Source organism: Manis javanica, unplaced genomic scaffold, assembly GCF_040802235.1.
Source record: "Manis javanica isolate MJ-LG unplaced genomic scaffold, MJ_LKY HiC_scaffold_23, whole genome shotgun sequence".
NCBI classification, from domain to species: domain Eukaryota; kingdom Metazoa; phylum Chordata; class Mammalia; order Pholidota; family Manidae; genus Manis; species Manis javanica.
The window spans coordinates 2,861,973-2,884,512 of NW_027332169.1; the positions used below are offsets into that span (position 1 = coordinate 2,861,973).

General features: G+C 45.6%; 1 long non-coding RNA gene across 1 annotated transcript in view; it reads right to left on the bottom strand.

The window, feature by feature from the left end:
• Positions 1–228: 228 nt before the first annotated feature.
• The window catches only part of LOC140847591 (uncharacterized), a 70,210-nt gene continuing 47,898 nt past the window's right edge, over positions 229–22,540 (bottom strand). The window contains exon 6 of the long non-coding RNA XR_012127631.1: positions 229–3,310. This is a non-coding gene — a long non-coding RNA (uncharacterized lncRNA). The remainder of the gene's footprint in view (positions 3,311–22,540) is intronic.

Genomic DNA, 22,540 nt, shown 5'->3' on the forward strand with positions numbered 1-22,540 from the left:
ATTTTCCTTCTGTCACCAGTGATCATCTGTAACCCCACAATTTGCTGGTTAACACTTTCTCACCATTTCCTTCCCCTGTTCCACTCTCTTCAGTGGGCTTCACTCCTGAGCCCCATTCTTACCCCATCATCTGGCCAGCTCACCTTTCCCAGCACCTAAGAGCTGTTTCAGGAGCTCCAGGGTCTGCAGAGGGATTTAAGTCAGAGCTAGGAGAACTGGTCCTTGCTTTATATCCAGTTTCAAAATTTCTGCTCCTTTATTCACTGCTGCTGGATTGAGCACCCACCCCTTGGGAGGCAGTGTGGTCTCCTGGTTAGGGCTGTGTGCTCATGGAGCCTGACCTCAGTATTCTTCATTCATGGTCTGGGCAGGTTCTTCACTCTATGCCCACTTTTTCATTGGTAAAATGAGAATAGTTGCAATTATCTCTTAGGGTTTTTTAAGGTTCAACGAAATGAAAACTGTGTCTAGAATAAAGTAAGTGCCAGATTTAACAAACAGAAATATAGGACACCCAGTTACATGTGAAAAAAAGCTCTGACTGATGAATTTTTATAGTTTATTGAAAAAAAAGGAAGCTGAAGACAGACATTTAGGGCATCTTGACAAAGTCAGTACAGTATGCAGGACAAGAATTAAATATATAACATGTCATGTATATAGAGGATACATGAAACCCTATAGATTCCACAATTATGCACAAAGGCCAGGAGGATGGGGCAGATCCAGGAACCCAGCTGTCCTGTAATACCAAGACTATGATACTGAGAACATCTGTCCCTACCAGCCAGTGACCCACATTCTCTGAAGGTAGAAAGAGCACTGTATGAGAAGTCAAAGTCAAGAGCATTGGATTTCATGTCACAGCATAATTTCATCACATCTTTTATCTTCTGTAGTTACTCTTCCTTTGAGTCTAAGTGTCTGTGTTTAGGTAACCATTTTCTTGTCACTGGTTGTTTCCTAGGCAAAATTTGGAGTTTTAAATGAGAAAGTCTTTGGAAGGGTAGTCCATTCCTCTCACTTTGTGAGGAAGCCGAGGCTCATAGGGACTCAAAGCACTGCATGAGACAGCTCCCGCTGGCCCAGCCCTTGTCCCTACCAACTCCTGGTCCTCCCCCATTTGCACCCCATACCACACCCTCCTGAGCGGCCGCACATCTTCCCTGTTAATATTCCCACAGGTTGCTGTTTATTTGCACTCAGAACTCTGTGGGGTTTTGTTTTCCATCGAATGACATGCTTGCCCTTATCCTCAGTCCTGGAAGTAAGACATTTGAATTAGTAGGGGCCTTGGGAGAGCAATCTCTAGGACTCTGTCCTTTCTCATCAGGGAGGCCCAGTGGATTTTGGCAAGAAAAGGCTCCTTTTGCTTGAAGATAGTTAAATGATTTTAAAATAAATCATTTTGTTTGTTTGGGTTAAATAAATGGGTTAGAAATAAGGAGAAGCAGGACAGATGCCTTCCAATTGCATTCTTCATTCCTTTTACAAAATTGAGAGAACTCAAAAATTCTTCCTGTGGCTGCCTATTTCTTAAATATATCTTGCCTGTGGCTTCAGCCTATGGTATAAATATGTGCTTAATGGTCCTATTTTATGTAAAAAGTATTTTTCAGACACACTGTCAAAAATATATGATTGGTTTGGAACCCTGAATTATTCAAGGACCCCTGTCTTTTCTCTGCATTCCCCTTTCCTGCTTTGTTTTTCTTCCTCTTTCCTGTTTTTAAGAATATTCTTACAGATTACCATGGCCAGACATCTTCCCCTGGCAGAATTCCTCCTGGACCTGGGTGAGCCATTGTAGCTTAGGGCACACAGGGTGACTTCCCTGCCTTGAGAAGCCAGACCAGGCTGGTCTTCACAAGACTTAGTTTTCAGAGGCAGAGTCATAGGTCTGAAAAGCTTGGAACAGAAGCGAGTCATTTCCATCTTGCTCAATTCAAAGACAGAACTAGGGGTCCTGGGAAGTGAGCTTGGCACACTTTGCCATTCCTGGGAGGACAGCAGAGCCAGGCATTAGTTTCTCAGAGTCCTTGAGCTGTTGGACAAGGACAGACAGGGCCTAGGACCTGAATCAGAGAAACTCTCATTCCTTCATGAGCCTTCTCCTCAGCTCAGCAGCATTGAGCCACCTACAGCTTGGCCGCCAGTGGGCATGAAGGACTGATGCCAAGATTTGGGGTGCTTATTCATTTTTCAGGAGACACTGACAAGCCCAAGTCCTAGTCTTCAGCAGCCCTGCCTGAATAAAGCCAGGCCCGCACTGACCTATCACATCAGGGGAAGGGGCAATGACTTAGTCCCTGCTGGGATGCAGTTAAAAAGAGAGCTCCGCCTAAAATAATTCTCTACCCCAAAGTGGGACCATGCTGACATCAATGAACATAACTGTGTTGGAGGAAAACAACTAAAATTTTAAATAATGCCTTGGAAAAGGGAGCAGGAAGAATTATAATTCCCTGGTATTTAATTTGATTCATTGTTCTCCTTGGGTGGGAATTCCTGTATAACCTCTCAGTTGCTATTGACACAGAGGAAGAGAAGATCCTCAGAAAAAAGTCAGTGTGCATGTGCAAGTGTGTGTGTGTGTGTGTGTGTGTGTGTGTCTGTCTTTGTGTGTGTATGGATGGGGCATGGTCTGGGGAAGCAAGGAAGATTTACCTAGCAGTGCTTATCTGCTAGGGGATTTCTATGATGTCATGAGTACAAATATTTTGAAAAGCAGCATGAAGCTGCCTCACTTACAGGCACAAAAGGAAACAAAACAAACCTGGTCCAGGAAACCCAACCAATCAGCAGATCATTTTTTGAGCATATGTATGTTCTGTATGAGACTCCCTTCTAGGAATGGTGAGGAGGGGACGGTACAAAGAGATAAATGAGGAGATAGATGCCCTGCAGCTCCCTGGCTGAGGAGACAAGATATACAATCCTTGGGAGATCGCTAACAGTTCTCCCTGAAGAAATTTTGCTTTCTAGGCTGTTCAGACTCTTGGTACTTTTGATCTTGAGGTGTTCAAGGCTGAGAATTCAGAAGGTGGAGATATGTCTAGTCACTGGTCTGCCAGGATGCATCAGACATACCTGTGCTAGCTGTAAGTGACAGATCCGGTGATGAAAGGTATTCACTGGCTTATAAACTGAGAAGTCCAGAGAGAGCATGTGCATCAGGCATGGCTAGAGATGAGACTCCAAGACTGCATCAGGAACATGCCTTTTCACATCTTGGCTCTGTTGTCCACTGTACTGGCTTCATTCTCAGGCAAACTGCCCCAAGCAGGGGCAAACATGGTCACCAGCAGCTCTAGACCAAGTTTTCAAGACAAAAAAGGATTTTTGTTTCCCAAAATCCAGCAAAAGTCCCAGGCTCTCATTGGCTCTCAACCAGTCAAATGCCCATATGTGACCCAACTACTGGCCAGGGAGGTAGAATGCCCTCCAAGATTGGCCAAGCTTTGGTCATAGCCTACACTGAGGGCTAAGAAGGCAGATGGAGACCCACATATACTACAAGGATAGAAGGTGGAGGAGGATTGAGTCCCCAGGAAAATTAGATGCTGAACAAGAAGGAGAAGGAGTAATGCTGGGTGAGCAAAAATAAGAGTTGAACACTTTAAAGTGAAGCTTCCCAAGAAGGGGTGGGACTTGAATAGTGTCTTGGAGGATGTTCAGGATCATCTAGAATGGAGAGGGTATTTCAGGCAGGGGGTCTAGAATGATCAAAGTTGTGACAAGCAAATGTGAATGGTGTATTTGGATCATGGAATGGGGAACAGTTTGATTGGAGTGGTGTTCTTGTGAGATGTCATTGGCTGTTGGATTGGTTGAATCCAGGCCAAGCAAAACTCTAAGGGGTCAGGAGAAGATTGGTTTTCTAAGGAACTGTGAGCAGGAAAGTGGCATGGTGGGGGCTGATCTTTAAGGAGATCAACTTAGCAGCAGATGGGTTGGATATGAGAATGGAACTCCTGTCTGGAGTCAGGCAGACTAGGGGAGGAACAGGTGGTGACAATGGGAAAGGAAGAAAGGAAAAAGTAACAGTAAGCCACTTCCACAACAACAGTGTGTGATAAGCCTCCTAAAGCTCAGCGACTTAGAGCAGCGGTTATTTTTTCTCACCTATCTCCATGTTGACTAGGAATTGGCTAATCAACTTGGGGTCAGGTTGGGTCCAGGCCTGTTTTGTGGGTCTCCCATCTTCCTTGAACAGTGAGCTAGCTGGAGGATGTTCTCATGGTGATACCAGAAACATAAGAACACAAGCTTTTCAAGTTCCTGCTTGTCACATCTGCTAATGTTCCACTGGCCATTCAATGACCAAGCTCAAAGTCAAGGGAAAACAAATAAACTGTGCTTCTACTGGAAAGAACTGTAAATTCATGTATTCTTTGCATATATGAAAAGATAAAAGGACTGGGGACAATATAATCTATCACTGAAGGGATGAAAAATATGGGCTATTAATTTTTCAAAGAAATTCTTTTCTTTTTAGTAGGATTAGCCATGGAGTTCTCCTCCCCCTTTAACACTGTAATTTTTCTTTAATTTTCTTTTTAATTACAAAATATTACAAAGATATACAGGATATAATATAATAATATAATATAATTAATATAATATAATATAATAATATAGTATAATTAATATAATATAATATAATATAATATAATATAATATAATATAATATAATATAATATAATATAATATAATATAATATAATATAATATAATATAATATAATATAATATAATATAATATAATATAATATAATATAATATAATTAATATATAAAATGGATCTCTGTGTACTCAGAATTCTGATTTCACAGATGTTAATACTGCTTTATGTTCTCTTCTCTTTACTCCCCCAAGAAATAAAATACTGATTTTACCAAGGGTCCATTCCAATATTCCTCAGCTCATTCTACCATGCATGTTTATATATTTCTACCTATTTCAGTTCCTTTAAACATGCTTTTATTAAAGAAAGAATCCATTGATGTGAACATCTGACTCACAGGGTAAAAGTTCTCAGTAATGCCTCTGGCTTTAGTGACTCTACCGAGAGTCCATAAGAGGGCAGTATGACCTCAGGCAAACAGTAAGGGGCTGGAGGAGGGACAGCCATTTATCCTTTCTCTCCACCTGCTGAGGCAAACTTTCTAGGTCTGGGTTTCTCTGATTCACCCTTGATGGATGATGTGTGGTCTGTGCGTGTGCGCGTGGTGACAGAGTGCTGGCCTCTCCCACGCTTCCTGCCTCACTGTCATTTCCTGGGTGCACTGACCTCCTGCTTCAGGCTCTGCTTTTGGGCCTGTTTCTAGTTCCATTTATTCTCTGTCTTGGTCTCAGTTCTCTCTTGGCATCCCTCTCCATGTCTGTCTTTGGTATTTGTTGTGTTTAGGGCCTGGATTTCTGCTCCCAGTTTTCAAATCTCTCCTGAGTGATGCAGACATTGAGTGCCATCCACTTCACAGCATGGGAGGCAGGACCCTGCCTGGCCCAGGAAGGAGGGCATGGCCCAGGGGTTTTCCCAGAATGGTGGGCACCTGAGGGGAATGAAAGATATTTTCCTTTCTTTCAAAAAATCAACACCAATTAAAACTCTGTACTAAACAGATTTATTTCTAACCATTTTATGTGTGGCATTAATTGGCTTTGTTTGGATGTTAAGGATCTTGACTAAGAAAAGCTCCCTGGCTTTGTTGTACAGGCCCATGTTGATTTACTGAGTACTGTAGTGTGTATATGTTTTTGTATTAAAAAGAGAGGGAATGTATACTTCTGTGTCTTGGAGAGTAGATGTGTAAGTTGCATGTATGTCTCCATAAGTGTTTGTTTCTGTGAGTTTGTTCTGACTGTGTATAATTGTGCCTGTAGGTCTCTTGGTGAAGGTGCGTGGCTCTATATGTTGGAGATAATGTCAGTGTGTGTATAAATGTTTGTGGTGCTGAGTGTTTCTAGGTATAAGTCTGTGGATAAATGTCCACATTTGGTAGACACCATGAGTGTCAGGGTTTGTGTTTGTTCTCTGAGTGTGAGTGTATAAACTGGTGCCAGAATTGTGGCACTTACTGCCAGGTTATCTCTGGAGCAGTGCAGGTGTAGGACAGGTGGTGATAATAGTGATGGATTGATCAACCATATGGAATTGAATTCTGATCTCCCAGGGGCCTGGGGATATGATTTAAAATTGCCTTTAGTTCAGAGAATACCAGTATTTCAGTGACTTTGTAGGAACACTAAGGTGACTTTGTAGGAAAGCTGCAAATTGGTAGGAGAATTGGGGCATCTCAGAGGATGAGCCTTAGAATCTTCCTTCCCCTCATGCCTGCTGCAGGATCATCCAGCTGGGGTTTCCCTGCTCCAGGACCCCCAGTCATTTTGGTACTTAGGAAGCCTCCCTGATCTGTTCATTTGTAAGTTGGGCATGTGGTGAGGGTCTTGGGGCACTGGGTGTCCAATTCTGTTCAAAGCCAAATGCAGCTTTCCAGTTCCTGTCCCCTCCAAGTTCTGCCAGCCTTTCAGAGCATGGCTCTGGCTCACAGGCAACAGCAGGCATGGGGATTGTGAGCCTGCCCTCCTGCAGTGTGGACTACCCAGGTAGATTGGAGTGGGGCTCTTTTGAGGCTCACTGCAGTGTCCTCCCTGGGAGACCGCTGCATGGCAGGAGAGAGGATCAGCTTGACTTTACCTCACTCACTTGCACCATTTCTCACTTTCCTCGTGCCAGTCATGCTAGAGCAGTGGTGGGTGGAATGGGGGTGTGAGTGTGGAGGCAGGGCCTAGGAGGTGGAGCTAGGAGTTTGACGCAGGTGAAAAGATCACTTTATTGTGTTAATTTGCTAGAGCTCCACAACATAATACCACAAACAGAACGGCTTCAAACATCAGAAGTTGGTTGTCTCACAGTCTAGAGGCTTGAAGTCTGAAATCCAGGTGTTGGCAGGGCCATGCTCCCTCTGAAACCTCTGGGAACCCTTCCGTGATGCTTCCTAGCTCCGGTCTGCTAGGATCTTTGGTGATGCTCGGCTCACATCTGTGTAACTCGTCTTTGCTCTTGTTGTCATATCATCCCTGTGTCTGACTTCACATGGCCATCTTGTAAGGACACCAGTCATACTGGAATGGGGGCCACCCTATTCCAGTGTGACCTCATCTTGACTGATTATATCTACAATGACCATATTTCCAAATGAGGCCACACTCTAAGGTTCGACGTACCTTTTTTGAGGGGACACAAAACCTGTGACACTAACCATCTCACCAATCATCCCTTCACACTTCCAGGACCCATGTCTTCAGATTACCCCACAGGTCTATATCTGAGCAGTGGAGCCCTCCCTTGCCCCTCTCCCCCATTCTTCTTTCTCTCTCCTCTATTGTCACAATCAGCTACCAGCTATAGATCCTCAACTGTACCAGCCTCTCCACAGGAATGAAAATTCAGTGTTATGGAACAGTAAAGGACTGAGACTGTGTATGTTACAGACAGCACTCGATTCAGCCCTGACCATGTGCACCCCCAGGAAACACTATAGTTGGGGGTGGGGGAAACACAAACAACTAAAAGTCACTTGAGACAACAAAGCTTTACTGAACATTTAGGCCTGCACAAGCTCAGATTTCAGATTTCATTCTCCCTTTTGGGAAGTGAACTGTCTGATTTTTTAAAGGGGCTGTTAATCTACCCTTTTACATTTCATTTCCTGGCTCTCCTCATCAGATTAATGGTTCCTTCTTCTGCTATGAGAAGCCACAATGTGCTGCATTAAATTCTTAGTGATTAGGTATTTGTGTTTCTTTTTTATTTTTGAGGAAGCTTATATTTATAAATAAAATGTGAAATTTCAGTTTCCCAGTATTGTAGCCACAGTAGACATGTGGTGTGTATATGTGCATATGCATGTTTTCATATGTATATGTGTACAACTGTGTATATGTACAGGCATGTGGTATATGTACAGGCACCTATGTATATGTGTATGGTGTGTGTGCACATATGCATATGTGCATGTATATGTGTGTGTGGTGTGTATGTGTGTATGTATGGTGTGTGTGCTGTGTGTGTATGTATAGGTGTGCATGTATTATATTAGTGTATGTGTGGTGTGTGAATGAATGCTTTGAATGAATGAATGAATGAATTCACAGCATTCTCACTCTCCTCTCCAGATATGAAAGCTGGGAGGTAACTTACTGAAGTTACTCAAGAACCTGGACCACCCAGTCTTGGTCTATGTCTTCTGGATGTTGAATTCTGTTTCTAGGGTGAGGCAGAGGGATTCTTGGCAGCCAGAAGACACTTTCTAGTCTTAGCACCATCATTTTGCTCTTAGTCCCAGAGGGAAAAGGAAGACTGTCTCTTGCCCCAGTTGCTACTGCACAACAGCTGGGATTCAGTGGCTGGATCGTTGGGTCATACACCCTTTCTTGAGCCAGTCCCTAGACCTAAGGGGGATTCAATTAGCAGATGGCCAAGCTCCTCTTCGAAACTTGGGTTGGAGCCCTTATGAACTGCATGAATGTGGAGTAGTGGTGGTGGTGCAGATGCAGCAACTCCTAGGAAATTTCTTCCTCCAAGAAAAAAGGCAAACATGCCGTGGGGGAAATAGCAGAGTTCTTCTTTGCCCTGATTCAGTTGCCTGAGGCACAGCCCACATGAACCAGGGGAGCAGTTTCCTGTCCTGCTACCTCCAGCTTGATTTCTTTTGCATTGGCCCAGGAGTCTGGTGCTCTGTGTTTGAGTGGAGGGGAGGTGACATCATCTGTATGAAAAGTAGCAGATCTGCCTGGGGTTTGAGTCCCATGTTGGCTTGGGAGCACGGGAAGGAGGGAAATATGCAAAGGGGTCCCTATTATCAGTCTTCTGTTCCTGGCTCAGCAAAACTTAAGAAGGGAGAGGCTGGAGAGGTCAATGACTAGACCAGCTGGTCCATCAAACTCAGACCAAAGCCTGGAAGTTCCAAGGTCTTTTGTGATATACACTGTGAGATCTCTGTCTTTTGTTCTCTCTGGACACTTCCATCAATGAGTTTCCTCTCTGTAGCTCCCTCAACATGTTGTCTTTCTTTTAGGAAAGCAGTCCCCTTTCTCCCTATATTACAGCACATAGTCCCTCCTTTCCTGTTTCTGAGTGCCTCCCACTGACCCATGGGGTAAACCTCCTTCTTACAGTTTTTCCCTGGTGTTGCACATGTGCATGTAGTATTACATGTGTACTTAAGCAGCCCTTCCTGACAGCCAGGATGATTTCACTTCATAATCCATGGTGGGATGCTAGGGGCAGAGTGTTGGCCCCATTCCTGTCTCTGCAGGAACACCCAACCCCCACCCAGGGTGAATGGAGGTCCTGTAATTTCTTGCTCAGTCAGTCCTCCTGACTGCCTGGTCTGCCTCAGATTAAAGAGGCTTCTGTACCACAGCAGAAGAACTTAGGAAAGGGTCAGGTGGACTTCAGAATAAACACATGGCTGGAGGAAAGGATCTACAACTTGACCTAAGACATTAGCCTGAATTATCCAAGAGAGGGTCCTTTCTGAGTTAGGGTTTGGAGAGGAGGGGGCAAATTCCACATGGCTCATTCTTTCTATGTAATCCAAGCTACCCCTTTGAGTTCCCTAATTGAGTCCCTCACTTTTCTTAAGATAATATAAGTTGGGAATGTTGCTTTGGCAATCGTGGGACCTGTTTAGAGTTTTTTTGCCCAAATACCAGACCCCATAAATCTAGACACTCAGCGTGCCTCCTCCTCCCACCATAGGAACTTTCCATGACAGTGTGGGAGACCTCTGTCTGCATCAATAAAGACAGGATCAGTATTTAGAAGATTGCTTTTTGAGGATAATTTCCATAGAAAGCAGCATCAGAGGTGGAAAGCTTGAATCTAGGAAATAGAGACTGGTGACTGCCAGATGAATTTCACCCACAGAAACACTTTATTTGTCTTTGAAAACTGAAAGGAGAATTCATATGCCTTCAGGTGGGGTCACATTCTCTATTTAGCCAGTTACAAAGATCAACTTTGCCAGTATACACTTGTCTTGTCCCAAAGGCATTTAATTTTGCAGGCCTTTATGGTCACCCCTTCCTTTGTTTATAGATGTGGAAATGAAGGTCCAGAGAGGGCCAGGTCATAGTTAGCTGGTGAGATCACCCAGGTCTTGGGCTCCTAGGCCAATCCTCTTTCTTTAATGACCAGGCTAAGTTTGTGCTCACAAATGTTTCCATGTTGCAGCCTCCCCAGTGATACCTGTAGCTGCAACAGCTGGACTTCAGGCATCATGGTTAAGAGAGTAGAGACCCTGGCTGTCACCAACAACCTTAATCTGACTTCGCCTGTGCCAACATTGGTTGCTTACTTAAGACTGGCTTGACAGCAGCCATAGACTCTGTCCTTACATATTCTGTGATTTAACATGAGGCCCTCCTGGCTACAGAATGCATTAGGGAGCTGTGAATAATCTTTGTGTTAATGAAACATTGGATTTTGCTCAGCCCTAGAGGGCTCTAGAGGTGGTGAGGAGATCAATGGCTGGCCTGGGAACCCTCAAGGCCCTGCAGAATCTCACTTCTGCTCTTCTGAGCTACTCTCAGAACCCCAGGTGGGGGACTCTTGTCAGCTATTCCATCTGGAGTCAGCGTGCTGCCCTAGCTTGGCTGATGCAGGAAGCAGTGGAGCATGATCAGAGAATATGATGTCCTGGAATGTAGAAAGAGGCTGTATGTGACGGGCCCCCACCCGTAAGATGGCGAACTTCTGGCTTCTCTTCCGGGTCCTTGGTTCCCGATGGCGCCACCTCAAGCCCAATCACCTCTCACCCCCCTCCCAATCCCAGCACCTAGGCAATAGCCACCAGCCCCGTAGAAGTAACACCACAATCACCTCATGCCCCTTCCTATATAACCCAGCAGCTTTCCCTAATAAAGCGGAATTCTCCGGTGAATTGCTGCTGTGTGTCACTCCTTCCTTTCATTGGTGCCAAAACCTGGGAGACGGGACACCCCAACTGGGCCCTGTCTTCCCCCCCAACACCAGCAGCAGCTTGCCCTCATCCTCTTTTTCCAGCGCTGACTCATCACACTCACCACTCCTCTATGGCCTTTGGGTAAGTTTTCCCCCGGAGTGGGCCACTCTTCCCTGAGGTATTGCAGCACCATTGACCGTGATCATCTGGCAAGGCCCTGAAGCTCGGGGACGAGGAGGGAACTCTCCCCGCCTCAGGCCTTCACAGCTGCAGCGGACCCTCAGGTCCCTCCTCCAACAGCCATAAATGAGGTGACTCCTTTGCGGATGAGAATGCTCCCTTTTCCCCCTCCTCCTTCCATTCCATCTGCCAAAAATTCTTAGTACTAGGTTCCTCGTGACTCCAGCACTCTGACTTCTTAGAGAAGTCTGTGTGACGACCCACACTTCCTAAGAAATTCTGACTCATATACGAGTTTCCACACACCACCAGGGATCATCAGGGACGCCCTTTGTCTCCTTGCAGTCTGCTCCCAGTCCAAGGATCTCCTTTCATCTTCCCCTGTTTGTCTCCTCCTCTGTCCTCTAGCCAAGGGAGCCTCCTCATCCCTCCCTGAAAGTTCACCTCTTGAATGCCTGCTCAAGCATCTAGCTACCCTCTCCCTGACACCTGATATAAAACCAAAACTTCTCCATAAACACTGCTCCCAAGATTGGCCAACATACCCCCTAGACAATAACAACCAATGGCCCACAGGGGGAACTCTTGATCCTAACATCACTCGCAATCTTTTTAACTACTGCCAGCACCTGAAAAAAATGAAAGGAGATTCCCTATATCGAAGCTTTTCGCCTCCTAGCTCAAAATCCCAGCCTCTGCAACACCTGTTCCCCACCCCACGTTCTCCTAGCCTGCAAGCCGTCTCCCTCCCCTCCCCATACTCCCAATCCCTCTTCTATTGCTTTGACCCAGCCAACGAGCCTCTGCCATACAGGCTTTCCCTTCAGCCCCTCCCCTCCCTCCTCCCTCTACCACTGTCGCCGCCACCTCCGCCTCCTCCCCCGCAGAAGCCTCCCATCCTCTCTCTTCCCACTCCTCTCCTTCCTCCACCACCATCTCCTCCCCCACCTCACCCCCTCAGCCTTCATCCCCCTCGCCCCCCCTACAGATCAAGCCTGAGCCTTTCAGCCCCCCTAAGTCCCAGGAGCCTCCTCCGTCTTTGCCCCCTCAGACTCGGTCCTGAGGGCCTCCCAAAATTATCACATCTTTGCCCCCATCACCTGTTTCCCCCTCACAGACTGAGCCAGAACCCTTCAGTCCCCCTCAGACTCGGTCCTGAGGGCCTCCCAAAATTATCGCCCCCTCCGGGAGGTAGCAGGATCTGAAAGCATCGTGTGCGTTCACATCCCTTTCTCCTTAGGAGATTTACCCCAACTTGAGAAACGCCTAGGTTCCTTTTCCACTGATACCATGACATACATCAGGGAGTTTCAATGGACCCTCCAGTCTTACAGCCTCACACATCATGACATTTTCATGCTCCTGGCCAATACCCTCCTCCCTGAAGAGCATAGATGAGTTTGGGACTTTTTGCCCAAATGCATGCTACAGAAACCCACAGGACTGACCCCACCTATCCCCCTGACCCCACCGCTGTCCCCGAACAAGACCCACACTGGGATTATAACACCGCCGTGGGTCTCCGCTCTCAAGATATTTTCACCTCCTGCTTAATAGCAGGTCTGAAAAGGCAGCTCGTAAAGTAGTCAAGTTTCAAAAGCTTCAAGACATAATTCAAAGGAGGGAGGAAACTCCCTCCAAGTTCTTAGACTCACTCAAGCCCTATTACAGTATACCAGCCTGGACCCAGAAACACCTGACAGAAGACATGTCCTTATGACATACTTCCTAGCTCAAAGCTACCCCGACATTAAAGCTAAACTCAAAAAGTTAGAACAGGGCCCGGCTACCCCACAGACTGAGATCCTAACAGTGGCCTTTAAAGTCTTCCATAACCAGAAGGAGGAGAAAGAATGCCGTAAACAAAAGGCTGATCAGGCCAACTTCCAGATGTTGGCCCAGCTGATAAAACCACAACCTGGGCGCCCCTCTGCAAACAAGGCCCCCCCAGAGCTTATTTCAAGTGCAGAAAAGAAGGACATTGGTCAAGGGCGTGCCCCTCCCCCAGATCTCCTACCACCCCATGCCCCAGATGCCACAAAAAGGGCCACTGGGGGTCTGATTGCCCAGCCACCCGAAGGGGAGGCTGGATGAACAACCCCCATCCTAAGCCCGCCATAGTGGGGCTGGCAGAAGAAGATTGATGGGGCCTGGGGGCTTCTCGCCCGACCATTTCCATCACCAAACAGGAGCCCAGGGTTACTTTAACAGTAGACGGTCACCCCATCTCCTTCCTCCTAGATACAGGAGCCACCTTCTCGGTCTTGTGAGAATACCGGGGCCCTACCACACCAGCCATTACTCCTATAGTCGGTATAGGAGGTAAACAGATTTTCCCATTAAACCCCCCCCCTTTTATGTACAATCCAAGACAATCCCATACCTTTCTCCCACTCCTTCCAGGTTATGCCCCAGTATCCCATCCCTTTACTAGGATGGGACATCCTTTCTCTCCTCCATGTTTCCATAACTATATCCACTCCCACAGCCCCCAGTACTCCCTTTCTGATGGCCTTCATAGCCGACGACCCCCTTCTACCCAATGAAAGCTCCAGTTCCACCCTCATGCACCCTGTAAATCCCAAAGTTTGGGACATTACAATCCCCTCCGTGGCTCTATGTCCTCCTGCCTCTATCAAATTATGTGACCCTTCTCAGTATATCTGTCAGGCCCAATACCCCCTAACCACTTCAGCCCTCATAGGCCTCCAACCCATCATTCAAGATCTCTTAAACAAAAATTACCTCAGACCCACTCACTCCCCATTTAATACCCCCATATTAGGTGTTAAAAAAAACCAACGGATCTTTCCGCCTTGTCCAAGACCTTCGTCTCATCAACATGGCCACTGTCCCTATCCATCCCTTAGTTCCAAATCCATACACCCTTTTATCACAGATCCCTGCCTCGGCATCCCACTTCTCAGTCCTAGATCTCAAGGACGCATTTTTTTCTATCCCTCTAGACCCCTCCTCCCAAGATTTTTTCGCCTTCACCTGGACGGACCCATACACAAGACATTCTGAACAACTCACTTGGACAGTTTTGCCACAAGGCTTCCGAGATAGTCCCTATATTTTTGGACAGGTCCTAGCTCAGGACCTCAAACAGTTTCATCATGATCACTTCAAGTCCACCTTATTACAATATGTAGACGATGTTCTACTCTGCAGTCCCTCGTGGGAACAGTCTCAACTTGACACTGCCTCCCTACTTAACCTTCTAGCTTCCAGAGGTTACCGGGTATCCCCCATCAAAGCTGAAATCTCTTCCCCTTCTGTCACTTACCTCAGATTCCTTCTATCTCAACAAAGAAAGTCCATTACCTTAGACAGAAAATGGCTCCTATCTGACCTGCCCATTCCCAAAACCAAGACAGAAATCCTTTCCTTTCTAGGCCTGGCTGGGTATTTTAGAGCATGGATTCCTAACTTCTACCTGTTGGCAAGACACCTATACGACCTCAGCAAAGGCCCCCCTGAAGAACCATTAACCTCCTCATCCCGACACTCCTTCATTAAGCTCCGTCAAGCCCTTGTAGAAGCCCCAGCTCTCCATCCTCCTGATTTATCGAAGCCCTTCTCATTATACATTCATGAGAGGTCCAGTCAAGCTCTAGGAGTCCTAGGCCAATATTATGGCCCATCCTTTGCCCCAGTAGCTCATCTTTCCAAGCAATTAGACCCCACAGTTCGGGGATGGGCCCCCTGCCTATGGGCATTAGCCACTCGACAGCTCTTGCAGAAGGAAGCTCATAAACTGACATTTGGGGTGCCCCTTACCATTCTGTCCCCACATAATGTAAAGGACCTCTTAACCTACAAAAGTTTACAGACTCTCCCTCCCTCCAGACTCCTGACCTTACTGTCCTCCTTCCTCCAAAATCCAGACATTTCTTTCCTCCCATGCCCGCCCCTGAATCTGGCCACTCTTCTTCCTCTTCTCTACCCTCCTCATACTCCCTCGCATAATTGCTTGGAAGCCCTACACAACTTCCTTCTGTGCCACTCCACGATCTCCGAAGGAGCCCTCTCACACTCCAACCTCATATGGTTTACTGATGGGCCCTCCTTTAAACATGAGGGCACCAACTACGCAGTATACGCAGAGTTTCCCTCGAAGACGTCATCGAGGTACGAGCCCTACCCGCCAGTACAACCAATCAACAGGCCGAACTCATTGTGGTCACCAGAGCTTGCACTCTAGCCCGGGACATGTCTCTCACACTGTACACTGATTCCAAATACGTATTCCACATTCTCTTGTCCCATGCGGCAGTATGGAAAGAATGAGACCTCCTCACCACAAAAGGAAATTCCATCACTAATTCAGCCTTAATTACCAAACTTATAGAGGCTTCACAACTCCCACACAGACTGGGCATAGTCTACTGCAAATCACATCAAAAAGATGACTCCCCCATTACAAGGGGTAACAACAAAGCTGACAGAGTAGCCCAGTCAGTTGCCCTATCAGAAGACGCACCAGACAATGATCTGTCTGCCCTTGCGGTTTTAGTTTTATCACAAGACACCCTCTGTTCCTAGGACAAAAAGGCCCTCTTCCGCTTCTTACACAATCTGTTCCATCCCAGCCCCCAATCCTTGATCCATTTTTTACAATCCTCTTTTTTTTCTCTCTCCTGAAGACAAAACCCTACTTAACCAAATCACCCACAGGTGTACCATCTGCCAACGCACTAACCCTAATACCCCCATCATAGCCCGACCCTTCCCGGCTCATCAAGCAAGGGGTAATGTCCCTGCCGCAGATTGGCAAATAGACTTCACTAACATGCCCCCCATACGGTGTACCAGATACCTACTCGTGTTAGTAGATACATTTTCAGGATGGGTCGAAGCTTTCCCCACCACTAACAAACAAGTGTCCGTGGTTGCCTCTATCCTCCTCACCCAGATCTTTCTTAGGTTTGGGATGCCCACTTCCCTCCAATCAGATAATGGCCCTGAGTTCACTGCCCAAATTTTCCATAATCTCTCCAAGTCACTTTTGCTCCCCTGGCATTTACATTGTCCTTATCGACCACAGGCTTCGGGAAAAGTAGAAAGAGCCAATAGGACTCTAAAGGACATCCTGACCAAACTATCTCTAGAACTACACCTTGACTGGGTTTGCTTACTTCCCTTAGCTCTACTCCGCATTCGGGCCCTCCCAAAGAAACCTTCCTCCTTGTCGCCCTTTGAGATCATGTACGGCTGCCCAATTCTACCTCCAGGGCTACCTTCCCACAAAGGACCAATTCCTCCCAATATGACCCTTCCGCTACTCTCTCTCCTCCACACCGAATTGTGGAAATATCAGGATTGGCTCCTTCCTGATCCATCCGCCTCCCAAAATCCTCCTGACTTACAGCCTGGCCATCTAGTGTTTTATAAGCCGCCAGAGGATCAGCCCTCTCTCACCCCAAAATGGGAAGGTCCACACCCAGTTATTTTCTGCACCCCCTTGGCTGCCAAGCTCTCACTGCCTGATAACTCTGTCACCCCTTGGATTCATATCTCCAGGTTGAAACCAAACACCCAGGACCCACCTTCTCTGGACACCCAAGACCCATTAGTCACAATCCAGAGTCCTTTGGATACAGCCCAAGATGCTGTCTACTCTACCATGCCTCATCCCTCTGATCCCTTAAAACTCCGCATCTCCCGTTCACCCCCTTTGCCATCCATACCCGAATCATGATTTTTTTCTCCTTTGCTGCTCTCTCGCTTTTTTTCCTCATTCCTATTGTCTACCCCACCACCCCAGCCTCCTTTGTATGGTGATTCAAAGTCAGACAGACTTACACACAGCATCAAACAAAAGTTACTGCCCTCATTGCCACATCAGATTGCCCTCTGAAAGGCTGCTCCTAGCCTTTATACCTCCACTTTCCTCCCTCCACTGAAGTGTTCACTAGCAGTTACCTTTATTCTCCCTACCTCTGCTTCCTCTATGACCAAAGACAAGCCTATTGCAGGTGATGGCAAGACACCTATGGGGGATGTCCCTACTGGTCTTGCGCCATTCATTACATGGGTAACTCCCAGTACCCACAGTATTACTCCTCCAACCATTTCATAAAATATTCCAATGGCTCATTCTCCTTATCAATCCCAGATCCCTGGGACTCTCGATGGGCCACTGGAGTCACAGCCTCAGTTTACTATGGGGGGGTCCTTGACCCCCCACGGTACCCTTCATATCTCTCAAGAGTATGTTCCCTCTCATTCCCAGATCTCTCAAGTTGCATCCGATATCAGACATTCCAAAAAAGTCATTATCCAAACTCTTGACGGCGCCTCTTCATCTTCTCACCCCCGCCCCTCTTCCAATCCTCCTACTCTTGGTAACAGCTCATTCAGGACACCACCATCTTTCTCAACCACACCCTTAAGACCACCAATTGTTTCTTGTGCACATCACTACAGCGCCCACTGCTAGCCGCTGTGACCCTTAACATTTCCAACTACTCCTTTCACGCAGAAGGACAACCCTTCTGCCCCCTGGCAGACATACCCCTATGGGAACCAGAATATGCAAACAATATCACCATCCACCACTGTGTAGGCCCAGCCCCTCCCCCCTCCAGCACACTTCACTGTCTCTCTATCCACACCCCTACCTCTGGCTCTAAGACTTTTATGCAACTGGGACACTTCTTTTGGTGTAATGGCAGTCTTTTCAACTCACTGCCTCCCAACTCCAGCACACCCTGCATTTTCGTCACCCTAATCCCACAGCTTACACTTTACCGCATGGCAGAATTCCTTGAGCTCCAACCTCCCTTGTCCTTGCACACAAGAAGGGCTGCTTTCCTTCCCATTATGGTTGGTATTTCCCTAGCCACCTCAGCCATTGGGGCAGGATTTTCAGGGAGAGCCTTGGGTCACTCTCTATGGGAAATTAGAGATCTCAATGCCAAACTTGAGGTAGCCCTGACATCCACTGCCGATTCCCTGGCCTCTCTCCAAAGACAGGTCACTTCACTAGCTAAGGTCACCCTTATAAACCGGCGGGCCTTAGATCTCTTACAGCCAAAAAAGGGTGGCACCTGTGTCTTCCTTCGAGAAGAGTGCTGCTATTACATCAACGAATCTGGCATTGTAGAAACTGACATTACCAAACTCACCAACCTTGCCTCCAGCCTCCATTATGCTTCCAATTCTAACCCATTCTCCTCAATACTAACAAGCCCCTTCCTTACCTGGCTGTGGCCCATTGCAGGACCTATAATAATCATTCTTCTCACCTGTCTCTTCTTGCCTTGTATAATAAAGTTTATCAAATCTCAAGTTGGAAAAATCTCTAATCAAACTTTCAACCAGCTTTTACTCAGGAACTACCAGCTTTTAGCCACAGAAGATCCCTCACCCTCACATAACTTCCTCACCACACGCTGAGATGGACCCTTCTCTCCACTGGAAACAATGGCCACAGACGCCTGGATTCTGGCACCTGTGTCCTCTTGGCACCATTGGAATCAACAAGTCCTCAACGTATGGTTACAGGGAACCTTCATTGATTTCCAACCTGAAGAAGTCCACATCTACTCATCCTTACTGTGAGGAGTCCTATCAACCCTTTCCTCCCAATCCTCAAGCCCTCACTCCCTTCTCTGCCCCTGTTCAGCAGAAAGCAGTCAGAGAGAAAGCAACGTCCACAACCCCATAGAGGAGAAAGGGGGGAATGAATGGCCCCCACCCGTAAGATGGCAAACTTCCTGCTTCTCTTCTGGGTCTTCAGTTCCCACCAGCACCACCTGAAGCCCAATCACCTCTTGCCCCCCTCCCAATCTCAGCAACTAGCCAATAGCCACCAGCCCCGTAGAAGTAACACCTCAATCACCTCATGCCCCTTCCTATATAACCCAGCACCTTTCCCTAATAAAGCGGAATTCTCTGGTGAATTGCTGCTGTATGTCACTCCATCCTTTCAAACATAATGAAGGCCACATATGACAAACCCACAGCCAACATTATACCTTACAGTGAGAAGATGAAAACTTTTCCTTTAAGATCGGAAACAAGACAAGGATGCCCACTCTCCCCACTTCTATTCAACATAGTACTGGAGGTCCTAGACATGGGAATCAGACAACACAAAGAAATAAAAGGCTTCCAGATTGGCAAGGAAGAAGTTAAACTGTCCCTGTTTGCAGATGACATGATACTGTACATAAAAAACCCTAAAGAATCCACTCCAAAACTACTAGATCTAATATCTCAATTCAGCAAAGTTGCAGGATACAAAATTAATACACAGAAATCTGTGTCATTCCTATACACTAACAATGAACTAGCAGAGAGAGAAATCAGGAAAACAATTCCATTCACAATCACATCAAAAAGAATAAAATACCTAGGAATAAACCTAACCAAGGAAGTGAAAGACCTATACTCTGAAAACTACAAGACACTCATGAGAGAAATTAAATAAGATACCAATAAATGGAAACACATCCTGTGGTCATGGATAGGAATAATTAATATTGTCAAAATGGCCATCCTGCCTAAAGAAATCTATAGATTCAATGCAATTCCTATGAAAATACCAACAGCATTCTTCAACGAACTAGAGCAAATTTTTCTAAAATTCATATGGAACCACAAAAGACCTAAAATAGCCAAAGCAATCATGAGAAGGAAGAATAAAGCAGGGGGAATTATGGCTCCCCAACTTCAAGCTCTACTACAAAGCCACAGTAATCAAGACAATTTAGTACTAGCACAAGAACAGACCCATAGACCAATGGAACAGACTAGAGAGCCCTGATATAAACCCAACCATATATGGTTAATTATGGTTGATACCACTATATTATAAAGGAGCCATGGACATTCAATGGGGAAATGACAGCCTCTTCAACAGCTGGTGTTGGCAAAACTGGTCAGCTACATGCAGGAGAATGAAACTGGATTATTGTTTAACCCCATACACAAAAGTAAACTCGAAATGGATTAAAGACTTGAATGTAAGTCATGAAACCATAAAACTCTTAGAAGACAACATAGGCAAACATCTCCTGAATATAAGCATGAGCAACTTCTTCCTGAACGCATCTCCTCAAGAAAGGGAAACAAAAGCAAAAATGAACTCATGGGACTACATCAAACTAAAAAGTTTCTGTATGGCAAAGGACATCATCAACAATACAAAAAGGCATCCTACAGATGGGAGAATATATTTGTAAATTACATATCTGACAAGGGGTTGACATCCAAAATATATAAAGAACTTACACACCTCAGCACCCAAAGAGCAAATAACCCGATTAACAAATGGGCAGAGGATATGAAGAGAAGGTTCTCCAAAGAGGAAATTCGGATGGCCAACAGACACATGAAAAGATGCTCCACATCACTAATCATCAGGGAAATGCAAATTAAAACCACAATGAGATATCACCTCACACCAGTAAGGATGGCCAACATTGAAAAGACTTAGAACAACAAATGTTGGCGAGGATGCAGAGAAAGGGGAACCCTCCTACACTGCTGGTGGGAATGTAAACTAGTTCAACCATTGTGGAAAGCAATATGGAGGTTCCTTAAAAAACTAAAAATACAAATACCATTTGACCCAGGAATCCCACTCCTTGGAATATACCCAAAGAATACAACTTCTCAGATTCAAAAAGACATATGCACCCCTATGTTCATCATAGCACTTTTTACAATAGCCAAGATATGGAAGCAACCTAAGTGTCCATCTGTAGATGAATGGATAAAGAAGCCATGGTACATATATATAATGGAATACTATTCGGCCATAAGAATGAAACAAATCCTACAATTTGCAACAACATGGATGGAGCTGGAGGACATTATGCTCAGTGAAATAAGCCAGGTGGAGAAAGACAAATGCCAAGTGATTTCACTCATTTGTGGAGTATAACAATGAAGCAAAACTGAAGGAACAAGATGGCAGCAGAATCAGTGACTCCAAGAATGAACTAGTGGTTACCAAAGGGAAGGGGTGTGGGAGGGAGGGTGAGGAAGGAGGGGGAAGGGGACTGAGGGGTATTATGTTTAGTACACATGGTGTGGGGGATCATGGGGAGAACAGTGTATCACAGAGAAGGGACATAGTGGATCTCTGACAACTTGCTGCACTGATGGACAGTGACTGCATTGGGTTATGGCTAGGGACTTGATAATACAGGTAAATGTAGTGACCACATTGTTTTTTCATGTTAAACCTTCGTAAGAGTGTATATCAATCATACCTTAATAAAAAATTACAAAATATATATTCCATTGTATGTATAATCCACATTTGCTTATTTATTCATCCATCAATGGATATTTAGTTTGTTTCCATATTTTGGCTATTGTGAATAGTGTGTCTATGAACATTGATATACAAATATGTATTTGAATCTTTGCTTTCAATTCTTTTGAATTGGGCTTGGTTTTGTCAAGTTTAAATCCTAAATAATGCCTTGCTTCTCTCATTTGACATTGCCTTTAATATATTGGGTGTAGAGTAAGTATAATTAGCTCATGAAAACAAATCTTTCTTTATTGTGCAGGGAATTACAACTCACACAAAAAAGATTTATAAGTTCATGGGAACTACCTCCATTTATATAGGGAAGAAGAAATAAACAGTATTTCTGAGGCTGCAGAAGGAAAGAGAACTAGAGCTTCTGGGATCCAGTGTTCAGCTTAACATAAGCAGAAACTTTCTAGATAAGAGCATTACCCAAAAAGGGACCGAACAGGTGAGGCTGTGAGAAAGCTGTTGCCACCTGCATGGGGTTGGAGGAGTGCTCAGTGTGCTCCCATAACTCGGTGTCTCCAAACATTTTTATCATCCTCTTCTTTATCTCCTTTTTCTGAAATACTTCCTACTCATATTGTTCATTTTGTAGTTGATTATGTGTGGGTAAAATTGCAATATTTCCAGAATCTCTTGCCTGGCTTTAGTGGTATCTCCACACAATAGGTGTTTTCCAAGTGATGGAGAGAAGTCCGTTCATCTCCATATCAATAGGTGATTACAAGAGGGGAGTGAGGGCTTATCTGAACCAGAGAGGTTGGGTGGAGGCCTCTTTTGCAGCCCGGTTGAGAGAGACATGGGAAAGCAGAAGTGGACTGCTTCTCCCACTTTATTTCTCCCTTTGACTGATTTCGGTTTCAAAGGTATTTTGCCCCTGGATTTACCCTCTGGAGTTACATTATGATTCTGTTATGTGGTACCCTTATTCACACATACACTTAATATGTGTGAATCTTGACTCCCAACAATATTTGGCAGGACTTAATACAGGCTTTTCTTCAAGTTTGGTGGGCTCAGTCCAATTTATTGCATTGGAGAGAAGCTGGAAACCTTATCAGAGAAAGAGAGATAATGGGAGAAAGAGGGAGAGACAGGGTTGGGGGA